This window comes from Fukomys damarensis, unplaced genomic scaffold (genome assembly GCF_012274545.1).
Source record: "Fukomys damarensis isolate Sample0158 unplaced genomic scaffold, DMR_v1.0_HiC HiC_scaffold_19, whole genome shotgun sequence".
In the NCBI taxonomy this organism is placed as follows: domain Eukaryota; kingdom Metazoa; phylum Chordata; class Mammalia; order Rodentia; family Bathyergidae; genus Fukomys; species Fukomys damarensis.
This window is the reverse complement of record NW_022900931.1, coordinates 26150205-26155743: the sequence shown is the minus strand read 5'-3', so window position 1 is coordinate 26155743 and position 5539 is coordinate 26150205.

The following is a 5539-nucleotide window of genomic DNA, read 5'->3' as shown; positions in this document are numbered from 1 at the left end:
CAGGTCTCTTCACCATGTTGCCCCAGCTGGCTTTCAATTCCTGAGCTGAAGCAATCCTCTCACCTCAGTTTCTAAATCCAGCTTCAGAGTACTGGTTTTATAAGACAAAGTTATGCAGATGGGTTAGACAATATTTGCACAACCTCATTTGAGTATTTAATACCATGGAAGTGGGCAATTGAAAATGGTTCCCATGGTGAATTTGACACCATATGCATTTTATATTTGCTCTGTTTTGATTTGAGGTAAGGCGTCCCTCTGTAGCTTCAAACTTGTGACCCTATACTTGTGGTTTTGTTTGTTTGTTTGTTTGGTATCAGGGATCGAACTCAAGACCTTGCCCTGGCAAGGTAGGAGCAGGGCCGCTGAGCTAAATCCCCAGCCCCCTATATTTGTGTATTTTATCACATTTTCAAAATTGATGAAAAAGGAAAATTCTGCCATACGTATCAGCATTCTGTTCATAGTTGGTGTTGGGGAAATTAAAGCAAGTCTGGTGTCCCAGATTGTGGGCTAAATATAGGTAAAGGTAAAGGAATTGCCAGGGGAGACAAGAACAAGAACAAGAATTCAGCTGATAGCGGAATCAGAACTTGAGGTAGATATGGGAATGCTTAGCCCACCAGAAGCTGTGCTGGGGGACAGCCCCACCTCTTTCCACCCTGCCTAGGACTGTCCTTAACAGAAACCCAGGAGACATCTAGGCCTCAATACCTCAGGTCACATGTGGGTCATAGTTACTAGCCCAGATTGAGGGTTGGGACCTCTCAAAGGTGATGTAAATCCAGGCAGGCATGGTAGCTCACTCGTGTAATCCCAGCCTTAGGCAGGCTAAGGCAGGAGGATCACTGAGAGTTCAAGGCCAGCCTGGAGTATACAGTAAGTTCAAGATCAGACTAAACTATATAGCGAAATCTTGTCTCAAAAGACAAACCCAAAAGAAAAAAGTGGCAAAAGTCCTCAAAAGAAAAGTTCATCTGGGACTCATAGAACATGCTTAAGTAAATGCAAAGGAATTGAAATTATCACTTGCATATTATCAGACCATCAGACCATAGTGCAATAAAATTAGAAATCCATGGCAAAAGAAACTACAAGAAATTCATAACACACAGAAATTAAATAACACTCTCCTGAACAACCAATGGGTCACAGGTGAAATTAAAGAAGAAATTAAACAGTTTCTCCACTTAAATGATAATGACAATACAAATACCAGAGCTTATGGGACTCAATGAAAGCAGTCCTATGAGGAAAATTTATAGCTGTGAATTCCCACATCAGAAAAACAGAGTGAGCTCAAATAACCTAATGCTGAACTGCTTCTAGAAAAAGAGCAAGTTATACAAGGGAGGAAATTATAAAGATCAAAGCAGAAATTAATGCAATGGAGACTAAGAAAACAACACAAAGAATCAATGAATCAAAGAGTTAATTCTTTGAAAGATTAAGTAAAACTGATAAACCCTTAGCTAACCTTATCAAAACAGGAAAGAAAAGACTCAAATCCATGCAATTAGGAATGAAAAGGCTGAAATCACAACAGATCCTGAAGAAATCCAGAAGATCATCAGTACCTACTTTGAGAATCTGTATTCTGATAAGATGGAAAACGCAGAAGAAATGGACAGATTTCTAGATACATTACCAAAGCTGATTCAAGAACATATAAAAATTCTAAATAAATCAACATCAGTCAATTAAATTGAAGATGTAATCAGAAACCTACCAACAAAGAAAACCCAGGCCCTGTTGGATTTACTGCTGAATTCTACAAGAAATTTAGAGAAGACATAATGGCGCTACTGCTCAAACTCTTCAATGAGGGCCAGGGATTTAGCTCAGTGGTTCCATTGCCTGCTTTGCAAGTGTAAGGTACTGAGTTTGATCCCTGGCACCAAAACAAAACAACAACAACAACAAAAACTCTTCAATGAAATTGAAACAATACTCCAAAGTCATTCCTGCAAGCAAATATTGCTCTGATACCAAAACCAGAGAAGGATCCAACCAAAAAAGGATAACTACATGCAAATCTCCCTATGTAAGACTTGAATAGGCTAAAGTGACTCCATGCTAATAGGCCAGACTGCGCTTCTTCATATGCTAATTGCTACCTTGGTTAAGAGCCCACCCAGGGGCAAATGGTTTGACAAAAGGTGACCCTAGAACATTTCCTGCATAAGATAAGCAATGTGTTTGCAGTCTTGTTCTGTGAATTCCCTGACTGTTTAGTAAAACCTTATAAAAAGTACCTCAGCCCCTGAGCAGTTGCCTCTCTGAGCCACCTGGCTCCGGGAGTGCTGTCTGGCCAGACTAATAAAGGTCTCTTTACCATCTAGCCTGGTGTGTTCCTTCCTGGGTTTCTCAGTTCTCTGTTGTGTTCGCGGAACCTCGCTGGGTGTTAGGGCCCAGCATCGTGGAGGCCTTTTGGCTGTTCACGCTCCGTGGAGTGGAAGTGAGACTTTAGGTCTTACATATCGGAGGCCCCAGCGAGATACCCAGGCGCGAACTGTAAATCTGGCCAAGATTCTCTGTTTTGGGATCCAGCAGGAGATTCTCAGACACAGACCTTTGAAAGCCTCCGGAGGTAAGCTTTGTGCTGGCAGTTGCAACTGTCTGTATGTCAGAATTGAGGTGGCTGACGAGCCGGGAAACCTCCCCTGACCCCGGCCCTGACGAGGACTCCGGGTAGTAGAATCAAAGCTTTTCTTTTTGTGTGGCGCCTGTCTGTCTTGTCAGTGTCTCGTCTGTTGAGTGTTAAATTTGTTCCTAGGGACAAGATGGGAGCATCCAGCTGCAAGAACACCACCCCACTGGATTGCTTTCTAACTACTTTTAAAATTGTTTTTTTTTCCCTGAGCATAAGGATGATTACAGGGTTAAATTCTCTCATGGAAAGCTTCACTCCCTGTGTCAATCCGAGTCCCACCTGAGCAGGCGACTGCCTCCTTGAAGGGAAAAGGCGTGCCCCCAGGATTTCCTGGGTTCCCTTTCTAGGACGCAGAGCCGGCTCGTCAATAGTGGAACAGAAAGAAGGAACATGAATAAAATCATCTGTCTGAATGGTGAGATCCCCTGGGTTGCTCCCTAGTTTGTCTTTGGAAAGGGGACCCAGGGAGGGAATGTATTAACTTCTTAGGTGACTGTGTGTGTGAAAGAGAATTGGTTAGGAGAGTGAATGGGAAGAGCTGGGTAACCTACTCTGTACATCAAAAGAAAGGGAGGAGGGCTTATGCTTAAAGAGCCCTCCAGGCAAATAAACAAGGCCGTTTTCTGAAACAGAACCCCGGCACCCCACCCTTTGTCTTGCATTGCATCACCGGACAAGGGAATATCTAATAGTTAAGGGAAATGCTAATACTAAACCAACTGTTCTCAAGTGCATAATTAAAAATTTTGATACAGATTTTGTGGGGGACTATAAGATAAAACTGCAACCAAAGAGGCTTAAAAACTTTGTGAGTTATCATGGTCTCAGCTAAGCCAGACTTGGCCCCCAGAGGGGGGGGGAACTCTAGACAAAAGAAAAGTTATCTGCCTTTGTTTTACTTACCTGAGACTTTGATAATGTGGAGCCTCTTGTGCTCTAGGAGCTACTCAAGCTTCTGCTCTGTGGTAATCAGCTGCTAGTAAGAACTATTTAGTTTTGTTTGTAAAACACCTGCTTGCTAAATCTGCCATTTTCCTGTGGTAAACTTCTCTCTCAGAAAATGTGACATCGTTACAGGCAAATCCCAGTGTTTACCCTTTGGAGGAGGTTGAGCTGCCTCCCCCTCCCAGGGTTACTAAGATTAAAGGTATGAAGAAGGGTGGGAAGCAAGAACAAAATTGTTTAGCTTTTCTGTACTGGAGGAAAAGCATGATGGGACTCAGAAAAAAGATGAAACAGGGCTTACACTCAGATTAACAGAACTAAAATGAGAAAATCTCTAATGGATTAAAATCAGGTAGGAAAATTCTGAAAGACAAAAATATAAGGAAAAGAAAAAAAACTGCAAGCCAGAGAAATTGCAATTGTGTTGTGGCAGACATCAAGAGATTTTTACAACAAAAATCAAGTTAGAAAATTTTTACTGTTTGATATATGTATCTTTGTTTCAATTAAAATTAAGTTTAATTGGTGTGCTTTAAACATTTATTGTGCATTGCAAATTTTTGAATTTCAATTATAGGGTTAACTTGGTCTTTTATACTTTGTTGATAAAAACTCAAGGTTAATACTGTTCTATAGATAGCCAGTCAAATTTTAAGATGTAACAATCTTGAAAAAAAAAAAGAACACTTTAAGATTTTAATAGCTGAAGTTTGCTATAGAAGGTTAATAGTAAATGAGACAGAAGAAGATAGTAGAAAAGCTATGGGTAAAAGAAATATACTTTTGATATGAAAAGATTTTGTATGTTTGTCTTGTTAGAAAGATATAAAGAAAGATATACAAGACCAGAAGGCTTAAGTATGTAGAGAAGGTATGTGGAAGTGATTTAACAAAATTATATATATTTGCTTGTTGGTTTCAAGTTTGTTACAGAAGGTTTACTTTTATAATAACAGAGCTTTCATTCCTTTTGATTCTAATTCTATGAGATCTGTTAATTGATCTACCAAAGTTTTGACTAGTGTTAACTAAAAGAGGTTAGGGCTGGAGATTTATTTAGCTCAATGGTGCTGCCACCTGCCTTATAATTCAATTGGTCAAAATACATTTGAGCGTATTATAGTTTCACAAATTGTCTTACAAGTTTGTGTCTGTACAATTGTTTGAAAGGTATTTGTCCAATTATACTAGATTGAAATGACAGCAAGGATACTAATAATTTGTTAATTCCTATAACCTGGTTTTATAAGTTAAAATTTTGTCAAGATAATTAGGTATAAACTCAGATCTAGATAAACTGCTAATAGTAAAAAAGACAGCTACTCAGAGAAAATTTATTCTGGTCTATTCACTAATGCCTTCTGAAAAGATATACCCCCAGTAAACATGGCCAAATATGTTGTTATAGAATGTTTACATTGGTTATCATCAAAGGGTTAAATTCTAGATATGCTATTGTGTTATGTTTATAGTGCCCAATTTTCAAAATAGGATTTCTGTAGAAAAAGTTATTAAGAGGTTCTATAAAAATGCTTTTGATACCTAATTAGATTAAAGGTTATGAAGTTTCATACATAAAATTATGATTATTGTTAATTTTTGGATGTACTAAATAGGATATTGAGAGAGTATTAATGCTGCTTCAAGAGGCAGGATATAAAGTTTATGTTGCTTAGAGATAAAAGGACTTAAAACAGATAAAAAAATTTTTTTACAGGATCTAGATTCTCTATATGTATAAATCTTTAAAGGCCCCAGAAAGACAGTGATTATTATAGAGTAAAGAGCAAGAGTCAGCATTTAAACAGCTAAAACTAACTCTTTCTGCTGCCCCCCTGTATCAGGGATCCTAAATGTGACCCAGCCTTTTAGTTTGTACCTGACTAAAAGAAATCATACTGCTTTAGGGGTGCTCCTTGAAGGAATAGGCCCATAGAATTA